The following is an 18,621-nucleotide window of genomic DNA, read 5'->3' as shown; positions in this document are numbered from 1 at the left end:
CAGGGACATTTGTGAAGTGACCTGAAAAAACCTTAACTACTGCCTCCAAGACAAAATAGGTTTCAAATTCCAAGTCAATTGAGAAACGGCCTGTAGAAAGCTCATCAGTGACTCAAGACTAACTCTGATCTTCTTAAAAATGTTTTTAAACGAGGGGCGCCTGGGTGGCGCAGTCGGTTAAGCGTCCAACTTCAGCCAGGTCACGATCTCGCGGTGCGTGAGTTCGGGCCCCGCGTCGGGCTCTGGGCTGATGGCTCGGAGCCTGGAGCCTGTTTCCGATTCTGTGTCTTCTCCCTCTCTCTACCCCTCCCCTACTCACACTCTGTGTCTCTCTGTCTCTCAATAATAAATAAACATTAAAAAAAATTTTAAAGGAGGCACACCATGGAGTTCTAGCTGCTAGCCACTAACTCCATTTCCCCAATTCCCGTAGCCTCGCCCCTTTCAGTATGAACATCTCCTTCTCTATTTCTTCCACTAGTCTGTGAGCTCCTTGAAAGCAGGGTTAGTATCTTATTTGATTTTGTATCTTGGCCCACAATAAGCACCTACTAAATGTGTGTTGAATAAACTTTGATGGAGGCAAGCAGGGAAAGTGAACATACTTAAATAGCCTACATAGTTGTCTCCTGTGGTTTTAAAAAAATGCAGTCTGTTAGAGAAAGCTGTGAACAAAGTAGTCAAGACATAATAATGTTCCCACATTCTTCACATGCAATTGCCTTATTAGCATGCTTTAACTATCTCTTGTTTAATGCTTCAAGATTCTACAAAACTACTCAAGATGTTTGCAGCCTGTCCTTTGAATTGAGCTGAAAGTCAAACAGAAAGTTTTGTTCCCCCCCCAACACACACGTTTGTACTTGCTACAATTTTGACAATCAGGCAGCACAGTTCACCTTTACAATGACACACATCATGCGGCAAATCATGTTTCGACAGATCTGCAATTTCTAGGTAAAACTAATGTTTGGAAGTAAATGTCAATTGCCCCCAAACTAAAGCTATGCTCAAATGTTTTATTATGAAAACTTTTCAATATACACAAAAGAGGAAACAGTGCAATAAACACCCGTGAACCCATCACTCCAGACATCTCATGATTTTGCCCTACATAGCTCTCTTAAGAAACGAGTTCATTTTCTGGAAACACCTCTATTCTGTTCTAGAATCTAGCATCGGCTAGGTTCGAATTGATCTTTTTTTTCAAGTACCAATATCTAGGAGTCACTTAAACCCCAAAGGGTGGCTAATCCTGTGTCATTTCCTGGAGGAATATCAAATACTTCCATTTAAAGTAAACGTTGCCTGTCTTCTTTTTGTACTTAATAAAAAAAAAAAAAAGGATAAGATCTTGAAGTAATGGCTATTTAAAAATAGGTTAGTAACCTTTCCAATAATGGAAACATTCACTTCCATTTAGTCAGATTGAAGACATTCTTTAAATTCTTACCAGGCAAGGGTTCCACAGATATTTAATATATGTCCTTATCATAGTCGAAAAGCCCCTTTCCCTGTGACGGAGAATACTATCAAAGCCAAAGATAAAACATCACAGTGACACCTCTCCTTCTCCCATCTTTACAAAGCTAAGGTTGTATTAACTCCTTGGATTGAAACTGCCTTCTCTCCTTTTGAAAGGTCTAAGCCCGTCCATATTTCCTAAGTAAACATCAACACTCCCAAAATATCTGAATAATTCATGACAAAATGTCTCTGCTGCTGATGAAATTAATTGACCTCTGAGGGGTATTCCCATTGTCCTTTCCTGTGAAAATTAACACTGAAGCCAAGGGCAACCTTCAGGTCTGTGTGTGTGTGTGTGTATGTGTGTGTGTGTATACACACACACATATACACACACATATGGAGGCAATATATATATGTATACACACACATATACACACGTACACACACATCACAAGATCAGACTAGTTAACTAACATGCTTCAATTCAAGGCAAAATATGATGTTACAACTCAAAAATCACTAGCGATACAATTTTAGCTTTGACTTTGAGCTAAACTGAAAGCCTATCTATTCGTCACTGGACGTGTCTCCTGCATTGTTACATACCCTGCTTATACGTTCTCAGATATAGTACTTGTTAACCGAGAAAACACTTTTTACTTCAGACGGGTATCGGAGTCAGAGGTCTAGCTTTGTTGAAATAAGGAGAAATAAACCTTACACGATCCCCACCTGATGGAAATCCGTGACGAATACGTGGGCACCGAAATCACTATTACTACCACGATACAGTAACAGCACCAAAATTCCACCACCACTGATTTTCAGGTACCTTGTAAAGTATAAGCAAATACTCTCACAACGTTTGTCGTAAGTCATTTTATAAGAGTAGAATACTGGTCTAATCATGACAGCTACCTCATCTCCTTCACAGAATTCTGAAACACCATGTATGGATCAAAGGCATCAAAGACATTTGAAATTCCATCCCCCTCACACACACACACAAGATACAAAGTAATAGTTTCTGTCATTTAAGCCTTTGGGCCTCGAACTTGACAGATACGGGTATATAATGAAGATTTCAAGACCAATTTTTAAAAAAGCACAACGTCCCTAGACGATGCCCCAAATGAAGAAAAGGCAGAATATAAAGAGACATTTGGAGACTCTCAAACTTCAAACATGTTTCTCTTCGAGTTGATTCTACTTGAATAAGGTTTCAAATGCACCTCCAAACGTTGAACTACCCAAACACAGAGGAAGAATTTCGAACTTTTTAAAAGGAAATTTCTGCTTAAATATCCAGTCATCTAAAAGTTCGAGCCTAACAAAATAATATGAAAATAGTTACCCTTCCACGACGACGAGAGCAAACCTGTTTCTTTCTCTCTGGCAGCACTAATAGAAGGAACCTCCCACGCCCAGAAACGCCAATCTGGAAACCCAACATTCTTCTTACAATTGCAACTTTAGAGAGCAAGTCATAACACTTCCTGCTAGAAAAGGAGAACACCCTGACAAAAGAGTGATACAAGACTTACGAATCCCCTTCCTGACAGCCTCCTGGTATTTTGCCAAGTATTAGTAAACTCTAACTTTACGACATTAGGCAAAAAGGTAATTTTGTAAAAAATGTTTTATTGAGTTTTGAGACAGTGTACGTAGGGGAGGGGCAGAGGATCCAAAGTGGGCTCTGAGCTGGCAGCACAGAGCCCGACGTGGGGCTCGAGCTCACGAACCGTGAGATCACGACCTGAGCCAAAGTCGGATGCTCAACCGATTGAGCCACCCAGGCGCCCCAGTGAAAGGTTAATTTTTAAAATTCCAGCTTCACTCAAATCTTGCAAGAGCATAGGGGAATTTAAAAGTTGGTTCAGGTCAAATAGCTACAACCCACATACCTATTTAGAGCTTGAACATTAGCCAAGTAACCTGCTTATTTTAGAACCACATGGAACCAGCTTTTTCCCCAGTGCCCCAGTCACTCGTCCATAGGAAAGTACAATACTCAGAAAGGCAAATGAACGGTCTCAGACCACTTATGTTCTCCATTGTTCGTTCCAATCTATACCTAATCATGCCTTCATACAACATTTATGCTCCTTATGATAGGCGTTGTAGGCATTGACTGCAAGTATCTGTGTCTTGTTTTCTTTCGAAAATGTAAGCTATTAAGTACAGGGATTATATCTTCTACCAGCATAGCACAAAGGAACTAAAGCCAATACTCGGCTGAACGGAATAATTTTGTATTCAGAGGCAGTGTCACCCAGCAGTTAAGGGCTATGCGAGTCCTGGGGCAAGTTGCTTAAGCTACTGTGCCTCTATTTTCTCCTCCAGGGATGGTCATAGTAACAACTTCCCCTGAGAATCACTTAAGACACGTTCAAAATTTAGATCACGTCCTGGCGCATGGTAGGCGTTAGGTTATGTGACACCTGCTATTCTTGTTACTGAAATTTGCTTTAGAGCCAATCAAGCGGTATCTAATCAGTAAACTGCTGAATCAAGCCACCAGGTATCTGAGGATGCCCATTAGGGGAGAGAACAGAAAATCAATAGGGGTACTGTGCTCAAGAGACCACTTCTTTTTTTTTTTTTTTTAAATTTTTTTTTTCAATGTCTATTTATTTTTGGGACAGAGAGAGACAGAGCATGAACGGGGGAGGGGCAGAGAGAGAGGGAGACACAGAATCGGAAACAGGCTCCAGGCTCCGAGCCATCAGCCCAGAGCCTGACGCGGGGCTCGAACTCCCGGACCGCGAGATCGTGACCTGGCTGAAGTCGGACGCTTAACCGACTGCGCCACCCAGGCGCCCCAAGAGACCACTTCTAATACTGACACGGGGCAAGTGGATCGTTTGGAAGGAAATGGAGCACGGTGCAAGCATCAGGGTCTCAGGAGCGAGCCGGCCTTGAATTCCGTGTGACCTTGAACAATTCCTTAGCTTCTCTGAGCCCTAGGGTCATACCTGTATCAATGGAGCTAATTCCACATACTTCACAGGGTTACTCTAAAGATGCGATGAGATGCAACAGCCAGAGAATACCATCTGTCCCATCTACCTAATAGGAATCAAAGGGACGTAACAGATACTCCAGTCCTTTTGAAATAACGTAAAGCAACCCGAAGCATTTTCTGACATCCTGAATTCTCGAAAACAAGGAGGCAGCTCGAACCTGCGCTCCCTCGTGACAAGGTTCAGGATGGTCCACGCTATGAGGCAGAGTGCTCTCCCGTCCTCATCAGGAACCGCCACGAGCCACCAGTCGATTACAATTTGCCTCCTTCACGGAAGCGCTTTCCTCCATCAGTCACAAAAACTGCATGAAGTATCAAAAGGCAACAAATGCAGGACAGAAGGAACCAGAGGCTGTGTGTTTCCATCTGTCTCCGTTGCTGACTCACTAGGTGAAGCCTGTTCCACTTTCTGGAGTCTCAATTTCTCCATTTGTAAAAGCAACTCGCCAACACTTCGAGCTGACCGGAAGGAAGGAGGCACACGCGTGCATTATCACGCGTTTTACCGATAGAAAACGGGGGCGCAGACAACTGCCTAAGGTAAGAGGACTGTATCAGTGCTGGATCAGAAATGTTGGGTTTTCCCAGTGTTACCTTTGCTGTGCCATACTTGTCCCTTCAGACCACTCAGATGGGTCTGTCTCAAGCACTGTTAACCTCTTCAATAATAACGCTACCTGGCATCAGCTTCCTGGACTTTCCCTTCCGTGGCCGTCTGGATTGAATGCAAATGCTTTCTAGCTTTCTGAACGCTATGGCTTTTTTTTTTTTTTTTAAGCTTATTTATTTATTTTCAGAGAGAGAGAGAACACAAGTAGAGAGGGGGCAGAGAGAGAGAGAGAGAGAGAGAATCCCAGGCAGGCTTGATGCGGGGCTTTGAGCTCACAAACCACAAGCCCATGACCTGAGCCAAAGTCGGACGCTTAACTGCCTGAACCACCCAGGCGCCTCAGTACAAGGACATTTTCTTAAAGACTGTTCTATCACATCAGTAGTTCAGCCAGTTTTAGTCTGTGGCCCATTTGGTAACCTAAATGTCTCATCATCGGGTATGTGTGGGTGTGCAGGGTCGGGGTGGGGAGGCGGAGTGCGTTTGTGCGTGTGCACGTCTGAGACTGTTTGCGAACAGAATCTCTGATTTTACGGTGGGCAACAAAAGCTGGTTTGGGAACAGAAGACGGTGGCAAGGGTTGTGTAAGACGGTTCACGTGTTTCTAAGCAGGCCACGGAATGAAAACCACTTTTACACTGCATGCCAAATTCACCACGATGAGTGCTGAGGAAAGCCAATGGAAACCAACCTGTTTTATCTGCACGCGTAAAGCTCTCTCTCTCTTTCTCTCAGATGGTACAAACAAATCCATAAAGTTAAAAGTTCACACACACATGCACCTCTGAGCACACACACACCCCGAAGGGCGGAAAGGAAGGAAGGAGGCACACCCAAAGTTGCCTGAGCCTTTCACAGACGTATCAGGGTAACTTTCATTCAAACGTCATGCTTTCCACCCCGCCCAGTACCAGGTATATTCTTTCCATGTGTGACATACACGCTGCAGGCCTCTCCCACTGTGCTCGGTGACGCACCTCAGGAACACTGACCTATTGTCCTCTAATGAAATTGGATTTTACCCATCTTCATGACTTACAAAGCAAACAAACAAATAAGAACACCCACAGTGAGTGAAGCATTGAAGCCAAGGGACCTTACGTCAATTAACATGCTGGGAACTGCTACCGTATTTTGGACTATATTGCAAAGTATAGGCAATTTATACCGGGAGGAGTATTAGGCACGCAACCTTCCCACGGCACGGATGTGTCCGTTTTAACAACCACGTGTGTCTGGTTTGTGTTATCATTCTTTTCATACCTGAGGGGGAAATAAGCCCACAAATATATCTTAATTATTCCAGTAGTCCAAGGGATGTCTCCTCAGTAGTATTTATTAGCTCTGCATTTGTGTAAGAAAGCAATCAAGGTTTTAAAGTGCGGTGTCTTGTTACACGTTAAATTATACACTTTGCCCTAATGCACTGAAACAAAAAAATGGAAATAAATAGAAGGCAGATATAAGTAGGAGTCCTCCAAAACTAGTTAGCAGAACTACAGACAGGGCGAGGAGCCGACTGAAAAGACATCTGTTGGGACTACAGTTAACAATACCGAATTGTATATTTGAAGTTTGCTAAGAGAGTAAACCCGGAACGTCTCATCCTAAGAAAATGCCTACCTATGTGAGGAGCTGGAGGTTAACCAGCCTTTTTGTGGTCGTCATTTCACAATGTATATAAATGTGCAATCATTATGCGGTACGCCTGAAACTAATGCTATGTTAATGTCAATTACATCTCAGTAACACTGGAAAAGTGTGTTCTGTTCATAGCTAATAAAACCATATAAAGGAACAACTCAGACATCTCACACTTTTCTATCCTGAGGGTCTCTCACTCAAAAAAAAAAAAAAAAAAAAAAAAAAAAAAAAAAGAAGGAAATGGGAGAGGAGAAAGGAAAAGACTGGAAACAACAAAAACGCAACTCAGAGTTTCCTGAATTTTTGGCCTCAGGACCTGAGGACCCCAAAGAGGTCTTTCATATGTAGGTTTGATCTATCAATGCATTTATCATATTAGAAACTACAACTGGGGGGGTGCTTGAGTGGCTCAGTCGGTTAAGCATCTGACTTCAGCTCAGATCATGATCTCGCAGTCTGTGAGTTTGAGCCCCTGCATCGGGCTCTGTGCTGACAGCTCAGTCTGGAGCCTGCTTTGGATTCTGTGTCTCCCCCTCTCTCTGTCCTTCCCCCACTCGCACTCTGTCTCTCTCTCTCTCTCTCTGTGTCTCTGTCTCTCTCAAAAATAAATAAACATTACAAAAAAAAAGAAACTACAACTGGGAAATCTTAAGATATTTATTTAAAAATAACAATAAACTATTATGTGTTAACACGAATAACATTTTTAATGCAAATCACTATATTCCCCCCAAAATGAGTGAAAAGTGTATTGTTTACATTTTTGCAAACTGCTTTATCATTTAACTAAATACAAAAACAGCTGGATTTCCATGTATGCTTCTGCCTTCAATGTTGTTTTAGGTTCAAGGGTAATGAAGAAAATATGACCTCATATAGATACATTGTTGAAAGAAGTGTTTTAAGAGCCCTTGCAGATAATTATGGATATTCTTCCTTATAATGCTACAGCAAAACTTGAGAGGTGGGAGTTTTGTAAATGTTACTTGCAGTGTGGAATCTGATACCAAACCTATGAATTTTTCATACTCTGTTACATTAAAACCCATTGGTCTACCTTGCACATTAAATGGACCTTTTACCCATGCTTCATTTTGTAACATCATGCACCGGTCATTTGGAACAATATTGTGTGACTAATGCACCTCTTCCAAATGTTGTCTCACTTCATTTTACAATACCCAATCAACCACTTTCATTAAAAATACCACCACCATGACTTCACTCACATGAGGACTTTAAGAGACAAAACAGATGAACATAAGGGAAGGGAAACAAAAATCATATAAAAACACGGAGGGGGACAAAACAGAAGAGACTCATAAATATGGAGAACAGACTGAGGGTTGCTGGAGGGGTTGTGGGAGGGGGGATGGGCTAAATGGGTCAGGGGCATTAAGGAATCTACTGAAATCAACGCTTCACTATATACGAACTAATTTGGATGTAAATTTTAAAAAATACAAAAGAAAGTTAAATTTAAAAAAACAAAAAAATAAATAAATAAGAAATAAAAATACCACCGAGCTCAGAAAAATCTAAGTATTGACACTTGAGGCAAGTTTTCAAAAGTTTGAATTTTTGCTTGAAAGCTCTAATTTTACCATTGGCAACAAATACGCTCAGTTGTTTTCCTTGCAGTAACAGGCACACCTGGTTCATTTTTGAAAGTTTTTAAGTAATTGCTGTACCCAACGTGGGGCTCAAAATCACGACCCCGAGATCAAGAGTGACCAGTCTCTTCCGATTGAGCCAGCCGGGCGCCCTTCACTTGGTTCCTTTTTGATAAAGTATCTGCCAGATACTCAGGTCTGCATAATCAGTTAATGTGCCATTCAATCTTTCAAGTAAAAAGTTTTCTATTTTTTTAAAAAAATGCGGCTAATTTAGCTCGCAACTCTAACAACCGCACAGGTACTTTTCCTCAAGGCAGCCGGTGTACGTCCACTCCCGGTGAGAAAGCTTTCACTATAGTGAAAGATGTATGCCCAGGGGTGCCTGGGTGGCTCAGTCGGTTAAGCGACCGACTCGAGGTCTCCGCTCAGGCCTTGATCTCAGGGTCGTGAGTTCAAGCCCCACGTCGGGCTCCATGCTGGGCATGCAGCTTACTTAAAAAAAAAAAAAAAAGAAAGAAAGAAAAAAAAGATGTATGCCCAAGAGTTCAGATTTAATAAAATTGATTTTTCTTGCTTCCTTGAGGACATTCATAAATGAAACGCTAAAGCGTCGGTAGTTTTACCGTCCTTGCTTTCCCACCGTCCTTGCAAACGTTAACACGGATGAAGAAGCAGGTAACAACTTAGTGTCGGTATGCAAGTAATTTTGATCCCCAAGGGCCTGTATGCCAACACTTTTTTTGAGAATTGGTGCTTTATTTAGCAACATGTATCACGGAGTCATCAAATTTTAGAGAGACAAAACACGTACGGCGTGTAGGGCTTGACAAGAAATTTCGAAACTGAAAATATAATGGCCAAAAGTGCACTTCTAGGTTTTAATGGGAGTTCTGTGGCTGTTGAATTATGAAAAGAAAAATTAATGCATTAGTATCAATTCTGAGGGGACCATGACATAGCACATTTTGCAGAATCAGGTTAATGCCCGTAAGACGTGAATTTATCATGACGGTATAGTTTAGAAACTTCCAATAAATTTTTTAAAAGATGAAGAATGGCGATATATTTCTTACAAAGTTGTTTCAAAATACCCAGCTCCTAGGTGGCAAATCATTTTCCTTCTGATAAACAGGAAGCGTTGCTCTGACATCAACTAAAACAGAAAGGGTTTGAAAGCTAAAGTCTGTGTGAAATGCAGAAATTATTACTATTTTAAAATATTAAAAACTAGGGGTGCCTGGCTGGCTAGGTCGGTGGACCATGTGACTCTTGACCTTGGGGTCATGAGTTCAAGCTCCACATTAGGCCTGGAGGTTACTTAAAAAAAGAAAAAGAAAAAGAAACATTAAAAATCAGGTGCGCTGTAGTATTCATGGGTAACATATGGGGTATTTTAGAGCAAGCCCCAACAACAAATATAAAGGAAGGGGAGAGAAAAGATGAAATAAGAACGGTAAATATTGATAATTGTTGAAGCGGGGGGGGGGGGGCGGTTCATGATGTTATTTTTACTTTGTATGTTTGAAAATTTCCATGAAAATAAGTTTTAAAAAGTTCCGTGTGCTTATAAGAAAGTATTCAGTATACTGGCAAGCAAAAACAAAATTCCTGGCTCGTATTCACTCACTTAGACAAACAGTGTAAAAGGCAGTGTATTAGATGGCATCAGGAAATATAAAAGTTATGAAACATGCCTTCCACACCCCTCAGTCAGAGCGTCTGTGCCCATATATGTAAAGGACTCCCTAAAATGGGTATCATGCCTCTGCCATGGCCACCATAAGTGGTACCCACACTACTGCAAAGCACAATGGGAGCCGATGGAATTCCAAATCATCAATGCAATTTTCAGAAAAGGGAGAGGAAAACCGGCATGAAAAGAAAATGCGAAGAGGAAACGTAAAAACTAGGAAACGAAAGTCTCTTTGGTGTTCCTCTATAAAAGGAAACGAACAAGGGATGTGAGCAAATATGGGCATGACCTCGTCAGTTTTCCACCCCAAGCCATCATCTTATTTCACTGCAGGACAGGAACCATCATGTCATCTCCTTTGAGTCAGCTCTTGCAAAAATAACTGAGCAATACATTCATTTTCCATGGGGAACACGAAGTATGCTAGAATTCTTCAGAGGACCGAAGGCAACGTTTACAAATGCCATATGTTAGCATTAATTTCTAGGGCTAGTGAGTCTTTTCAGCACCTCCCTGCACACAAACGAAGCCCATCCTAAAGAATAAATCCCCATGCTAAACTAGTACCCTTCCTCGGTCACCCAAGGGGTCTAATGAGAACACTCGTTAATGAAAAATGAAAGTGACAGCCCAAAAGTCCAATATTTACTTATCAGTTTCCAGTTTATTGCCATATATTCCAAACAAATTGTCAATTTTTCCCTATTCAAACTTCAGATAAAATGTAGAACACTGTTCTCGAAACTCATGCCCTGGAAGTCTTTAAAAGTTGAGAGCATTAAATAATTTAAGATCGCTCTACTGCCTTAATATTTAATATTTATTAAGCTCCATGAAGGCAGTGATTTGTCTGCTTTGTTTGCCAATGTATCTCAAGCATCTAGAACACTGCCTGGCACACAGTAGGGACTCAGTAAGTATCTGTTAAATGAATGCATGCTAATGGCATTGTATCAAAGGAATGAAAGTCACCTGCTATCGTGGTTTATTACATAACAAAGAGCAAACATAGCTCTTTTAATGCAAACCAAACAAATACAAACGTAAAAGGCATCTACTCTTTGTCACATTGGGTAACTCTACAAAACAAGATGATTCCTGAGAGCTAATTTGGTAAAACAAACGATAAGTTACGTCTTTCCAGTGGCCCTGAATCCATGATCGTATCTGAATGAAATATGTAGGAAAGGATTTTTAAAATTCTCCACTTTGAGAAAATGAAGGCACTTCAGAGAAAAGAAGGAGAGTGGAAAGTATAAAGAACTCTGAATTCTATCGAGTTTCCCTCAAACTTACCACACAAAGAAAGAGAAATCTCACTTAGCTGTCAAGACACCACTGCTTTAGTTTTCTAAACTTTAAAACGAGCACTTTTGGACCTCACAAGGAATACTGAAACCTTCAAAAGAAAGAGCGGCTTTTGCATTTCCTGCCTGCCTGCCTGCCCTAGTCCAAGATTAACCTTGTCAGTTCTTAGGAAGACATAGAAAACCCCTTTAAATGACTAATTCAGATGAAGTGGTAACATGAAACCATAGTTTATTAGACGCTGGTTTCTACTTGTTACCAGATGTCGCCATCACCTCAAAGTGTTAAATGCATTCATGAAGAGGTTCAGATATATTTGCATATGAAATAGTTTCTGACTTCCCCTATTATTGTGGAGACATGTTCCCAGAGAAAAAATTGTTGCCTCGTTGTCTAATAAAACGTCTCTAAGATTGCCAATATTCACTTTAAGAATCACCAAGTACTCCATAGGAGCCTAATTCTTCCCTGTAATTCTTGCAAGCACATATACACGTTTTCAGAACACAACACAAATTAATTCCATTTCACTGGGAGTTTGTCACGAACAGCTGGCTTAAAGGTCTAGCTGAAAAATCCAATTTTTTTGTGCATGTATACGTTTGGAATTCTTTAGACAAACAGTCCCCAGCTTTACACAGCTTAGGGTTCCTTTACTAGGTCTAATTCCACAATTGCACTAGGTTTTCAGCTCCTATCCATTCTCTTATGATTATGTTAATTTCTTTGGTTATGTTGCCATTAATTTTTATTAGCGTCATGAAAAGATTTTTTTGATCTCCAGAGAGAGTTTAATTCAACAACAATGGCTGCTATTTTCCACGCATAATGGTCATTTGTTAAATTTAGCCCAACACAGAATCCTACGATTGGCCACAAAAATACTGGGGCGTCATAAAGTGTTACAGGGCCTTACTCTTCAAACATATGGGAGATGCCCCATAAATGTTATTAATTATATTTTTGCTGAGATGCCCCGGTTTTATTTCCTTGAGAATGAAGTTGGATCCATAAACATTATACTAAGCTGGCTCACATTTTTAGAGACCGAATTGTAACTGACCAGTGTTGCTTGCTCAATATTTTATTTGGCAATCTGTTACCTGATACAGCTAAAAAGTCTCATTATAATTCTGTGACAAATCAAATGGCTTGTGTGGCCTTCACTTGCTAAAAATCATATTGTTAGCAAAAAGTCATCCACGCAAGGATAACTTCTTTCCTCTCTGTTTATCCCTCTGCCTGGTACTATGCTACCTTGAAAACTGGCTAAAGCCATCAGCAGTGTTCTTTTGATGGGGTAGACTGTCATAGGCTTACTGATTCTGAGAACTCACTGCCTTAAAGAATGAACTATTAAGTCCCTCATTAGACCAAATAAATACCAAAAAGTGCAGATAACCTATGTGTGAAAAAAGAAATTGGAATATCTGTTTATGATGAGTACCATTTCACTGCATTCTTCCTTAAATCACACTTTTTTTTTTTTTTTCCAATTATGGGGAAGGTTATGGTGCAGCTGCAACCATCACCTAAGGCAAAGTTAGGTGTTGTTGCGGGAAGAAACTACGGCTGATATTAGCGGTAGTAATCCTCACTGTAATGATTGCACTGAAAGTATGAGCCATTGGCTCTAACCCAGGGAAGTTTTCATTATTGAGAAGTAATTCTGCTAACTGTATTTAAGGTAGTAGAATTGGACTGTGTTTTTCAAATTCCTGCTTTCTAAGCCTAACCACTTAATACCACATTCATAATGTTATAGGCCACCAGCGATATATTTTGTTAAAGCAATAAAAGCCAATCTAGAATATAAACAGGACAGGAAAGGTATCCAGAGGTTTGGGGGTTTTTTTTTGTGGGGGGGGGGTGCCTCCACCCTAAATCATTTAGCAGAAAGAAGCGTGGAAAAGTTTTATCTTGAGAAAGCAAGACAGAAATGAAAGCATGACCTCATTCACTTTCCCTCACCCAAAAGCAACAAGGTGACATTTTCTCTTCCATTCTTCTTAAGCCCTAATCAATTTAACAGTCCCCCCCCTTTTTTTTAACACCTACGGGTAAGTTTCCAAGTGTCCTACTTAAACTAAGAGGTTTACCAGATTCTTTTTGTAATTTTTAAGTTTTTCTTTTGCAGAATCAAAGGTCAAAGCATGAGAATAATAAGCACATCCCAAACTGCAATACCCTAAATCCCGATGCTTTAGTGGCATATCCTCTTTTGCGCTGAGGAAATGTATTTGTTTAAAACAACGGGAGAGGTAAACCATAACTTCCTTAAGGCAGAACAATAGGTTTAGGAATCTTGTGCATAAAAATCTGATGCGGGGGGGAGGGGGGTCTTAAAAATTCTGGAGGTAAGCCTTCAAGAAAGTTTTAAATTTAAAAATAGATCAATAATTTCGAACCTACAAGTTATATATGTAAATCAAGAATGTGGCAATCCTTTGGGGGAAAAAAGGTAATTTTCGCAATTAAAAAAGACACCCAAGTTATATCTGAAGCGCAATGACCAATTAATAGTCATTCAGTGTTTTAAAAATCATAGCAGTTGGGGGGCCTGGCTGGCTCAGTCGGTGGAGCATGTGGCTCTTGACCTCCCGGCCATGAGTTTGAGTCCCACTCTGGGTGTAGAGATTGTGTAAATAAATAAATAAATAAATAAATAAATAAATAAATAAATAAATCTTTAACAGAACAAATAAGAAATGAAAACCATAAAAATTGGGATCCCTGTAGAAAATGAGACCCAGCATGAGACCACAGAGGAAAATAAATTGTCTTCCTTACTGGAATTACCCTTTTTTAACTTCTTTAACATCACATACGCCATCACAAAATTCTAAGGCATTAGAATTTCTAGCAACACCCTAGCACGGTTTTGTGGAGTCACAGACCGGCTTGTTCTAAAAATTTATGTGGAAAGAAACAGGTCTTAGCATAGGGAAAATACCTTGAAACGTAAAGTGGGTGGGATCATTCTGCCTGGTGTTAAGTCCTGCCTCGTGGCTGCAGGAACCAAGATAGAGCAACAGATGCAGAACAATGGAATAGTCAACAGAACCCAGAACCAGACTTACGCGAATATGCTCAACCGATCTGTGACAAGGGTGAGGAAGTACTTCAGTGAACGAGTGGTGCTGGGGCAAGTGGACAACCACAAAAAAACAGAACTCTACCCTGAGCCTCACACCTTTCTACAAAAATTAACTCAAGGGGCGCCTGGGTGGCTCGGTTGATTAAGCGTCCGACTCTTGATTTCAGCTCAGGTCACAATCCCAGGGTCGTGGGATCTCGCCCTGCATCGGGCATCCACACTGAGCATGGAGCCTGCTTAAGATTCTCTCTCCCTCCCTCCCTCTCTGCCCCTCCACTGCTCCCCACCCCCCCCACGTCTGGAGCACAAGCACACAGGCACTCTCGCTCTCCCTCAAATAAAAAAAAAAACTCAAAATGGGACACATGCTTAAATGTGAAACATAACATCACAGAACCTTAGAACACAAATTTGAAAAACTCTTCAGGAACCATGTTTGGTGAGGAGGTGTTAGATGGGACATCAAAAAGACAATCCCTAAAAAGAAATAGTGATGAATTTGGCCTCGTCAAAATAAATACCTTCGTTCCGTGAAAGACCTTGGTTCAGAGGATGGAAAGAGAAGTGATGGATTAAGAGAAAATAGTTGTATACCACATATTAGACAAAGGGCTATTATCCAGAATATATAAAGACTTTTGAAAACTCAACATTTAAAATATACAGTTAGAAAAATAAGCTAAAGACACGAACCGATATTATGCCAAAGGGGATATACAGATAGGAAATAAACACATAAAAAGATGCTCAACATCATTAACCACCGGGAAGAGCAAAATGAAAACACAATGAGATATCCCTACACACCTATCAGAAGAGCTAAAATAAAAAAACAGTGACGATACCAAATGCTGGCAAGGATGCGTAAAAACTGCTGGTGGGAGAATACGTGGCACGGTCATTCTGGAAAGACAGCTTGGCAGTTTCTTACAAAACTAAACACGCAACTCTCCTACAACCCAGAAACTGCATTCTTTGGGCATTAATCCTAGAGAAACAAAAGCTTACATTCACACAACAACCTATACACAAATGTTTACAGTGGCTTCATTTGTAATAGCTCCAAACGGAAATGGCCCAAACATCTACACCATGGAACACGACTCAGCAAGAAAAAGGAAGCGAGTGTTGATATACACAGCTTGGATGAGTCTCTGGAGAATTTGTGCGGACTGAAAAAAAAAAAAAACAAAACCCAAGATGTTATATACTCTGTGATTTCATTTATATCATATTTTTGAAATGACAGAATCATAGAAATGCAGAACAGATTAGTGGTTCTCAGGGGTAGAGACGGCAGAGGGGGAAGGAGGTATGTGTTGTTATAGAAGGGTAACAAAAGGGAGTCTGGCAGTGATGGGACTGTTCTGCATCTTGGCCTGAATCAATATCAACACCTTGGCTTTGATAACTGCACTATGGTCATGGCAAAGTAAAACTTAAAAAATCGAATTAAGACTTAAACACAGACTATAGTACAACTAAGCTGATAAGGAAAAGAGAAGAAAATCTACTCTCAATAATTCCATATTCTGTTTTTCTAATTAAAAAAAAAATTTTATTTGTTTTGAAAGAGAGCGAGCGGGGGAGGGGCAGAAAAAAAGAGGGAGAGCGAGAATCCCAAGCAGGCTCCGTGCTGTCAGCATGTAACCTGACTTGGGCATCGATCTCAAGACCCTGAGGTCATGACCTGAGCTGCAATCAAGAGTCCAATGGGGAGCCTGGATGGCTCGGTTGGTTAAGCGTCCAACTTCAGCTCAGGCCACGATCTCACGGCCTCTGTGCTGACAGTTCAGAGCCTGCAGCCTGCTTCGGATTCTGTGTGTCCCTCTCTCTCTTTCTCTTGCCCCTCCCCTGCTCACGCTCTGTCTCTCTCTATTAAAAATAAAGAAACACTAAAAACAATTGTTAAAAAGAGTCTGATGCTAAATGACTGAGCCACCCAGGTGCCCCCCATATTCTGTTTTCAGCATTATTCCCACTAATCTTTCCAAAACATTATTGATATAACCATTAACATAGTAGTCTTAGCATAGATGGTCAATCCATGACTCCATTAGAGTATCTGATCTGGGTAAAAGATACTTTTGTTTTCCTCTTCAATACCAAAATAAAAAGCTGAAATAAAGGAGAATTTCAGGGCTAAAACACATCAATGCATGATAAGTTAGGTATCTGTTATTGGAATTTTTTACTTAAGTGCCACTTCTCCCCAGATATTCATGTGGCTCACTCGTTGGTCTCCTTTGTGTCTTTTTTGAAAGTTCATTTATTTTATAGCGCTGTAAGTGCAGAGCCTAATGTGGGGCCCTCTTCCCCGTCCCTATAACCTTAATCTTGCTGTAATTTTCTTCACAACACATTACCATCGAATACACTATATCATTGTTTATTTTTTATCTCTCCCAAGTAGGATTGAAACCTCATAACGGTGGTAATTTTTGTCTGTTTCAGTGTAGTACCTGATCTGTAGAAGGCACTCAGCGAATCTTTGAGTAAATAAATGAAATGGATTTGTGTGTGTGTGTGTGTGTGTGTGTGTGTGTGTGTGTGAGGAGTAAAACAAAGAGGAAATACTGGCTCCCCAAGATTGATAAAATCCAGTTTCAAAGAAATCAAGAGTGATAAATCCTATAATGTATATTCAATATATATTGGCATTAGAGTTTTCAAAATCTTCTGGATGCATTACAGTGTAAGAAACTCTTTAAGACTGGTAATTAAAACTGCAGTTTTGTTAGCCTAAGAGTCACCCGGACTGAATATATGGCCTAGAAAAATAATTTACCACTCGAAAGCTATTGCTAACGAATTCCCATTAGCGACGGAAGAGCTGGTCCAGTTAAACCAAGCTGCTGAAGTTACAGGTGAAGCCCGTCTCGGAGAGTTTATGTCAACACTAATGACTTGACACCTGCCATTTTGTTAACATCTGAAAGAAAACACCATTTAACATAAGCTAATTCAGAGAGGAATTGGTTTTCCTAGTAAACAAAGTTGGCTTCTGGCTGTGGTGTTTACATTTAAAGCGAGAAGAGCAACTAGACCTCGGTCACCTCATCTGTAAAACTCCGTGGCCGGATTAGACGCTGAGCTCTTCAAATGATGGCGCATTGCTTTATTTATCTTTTTTTTTTTTTTTTAACGTTTATTTATTTTTGAGACAGAGAGAGACAGAGCATGAACGGGGGAGGGGCAGGGAGAGAGGAAGACACAGAATCGGAAACAGGCTCCAGGCTCCGAGCCATCAGCCCAGAGCCTGACGCGGGGCTCGAACCCACGGACCGCGAGATCATGACCTGAACTGAAGTCGGACGCTTAACCAACTGAGCCACCCAGGCGCCCCTGCTTTATTTATCTTGGTGATACCACTGCCTGGCACACTGTTGACGATTCATAAAGGCCTGTTAAATGAATTAAGTAATTATACAGGAAGTTCCAAATGGCTCTCCTGGAAATGGTATCTTTTCTTGACTGAACTACAACCCTCCTCTTCAGGGATGCCTAGTCTTACTCAGTGCCCCTAAGAGTAAGGAGCCTGGGTCCAAGAACTTCTCTGTGGGTTGACTCGAGGACATAATGGCAGAGGCGGTTTCTAGGTATCATTAGCTATTTTGACCCGATGCCATGCAGGTGAATCTGGGGTGGTCAAGGGTGCTAGAAAGAAAATCTCTGATCTGAAACTGAAGGTGATTCTTTTCATTCTCCTTTGATAATCTCTCATTCTCACAGTTAAGTCAAAAGGTAAAGAATCCCTCAACCGTAACATCACACTTCCTAAATGTAAAACACCAAGCTCTTCTGAACATGTCAAGCGTTAAATGTACTCGATATTGGGGTGCCTGGGTGGCTCGGTAGGTTAAGTGTTCCAACCCTTGGTTTCTGCTCAGCTCATGATCTCACGGTTCGTGAGTTTGAGTCCTGTGATGGGCTCTTCACTGACCATGCAAAGCCTGCTTGGGATTCTCTCCTCCCTTCTGCCTCTTTCTCTCTCTCTCTCTCTCTCAAAATAAATAAATATATAAATAAATACATACATAAGTAAATAAATAAAATGTACTCCACATTATTTCTGGATGGACACACAAGAAACTAGTTCTAATGGTCACCTCCTGAAAAAGGAAATCGGAGACTGGGGTCAGGGGCAGGGGACTCATT

General features: G+C 40.9%; 1 protein-coding gene across 9 annotated transcripts in view; it reads right to left on the bottom strand.

Annotated features, from left to right (window-relative positions):
* PLS3 (plastin 3) overlaps window positions 1-18,621 on the bottom strand; it is a 91,767-nt gene that overhangs the window by 56,731 nt on the left and 16,415 nt on the right. The window contains exon 1 of one of the 9 annotated variants that reach the window (XM_045472282.1): window positions 2,825-2,912. The exons of the other annotated variants lie outside the window; for them this stretch is intronic. The gene's annotated coding sequence lies outside the window, so the exon portion shown is untranslated. Of the gene's footprint in view, window positions 1-2,824; window positions 2,913-18,621 lie in introns of those variants that run through there. 9 annotated transcript variants of the gene reach the window in all.

The sequence above is a fragment of the Leopardus geoffroyi genome, chromosome X (assembly GCF_018350155.1).
Source record: "Leopardus geoffroyi isolate Oge1 chromosome X, O.geoffroyi_Oge1_pat1.0, whole genome shotgun sequence".
Taxonomy (NCBI): Eukaryota; Metazoa; Chordata; class Mammalia; order Carnivora; family Felidae; genus Leopardus; species Leopardus geoffroyi.
Note: the sequence above shows the minus strand (reverse complement) of the source record. Positions and strands in the feature narration are given on the sequence as shown.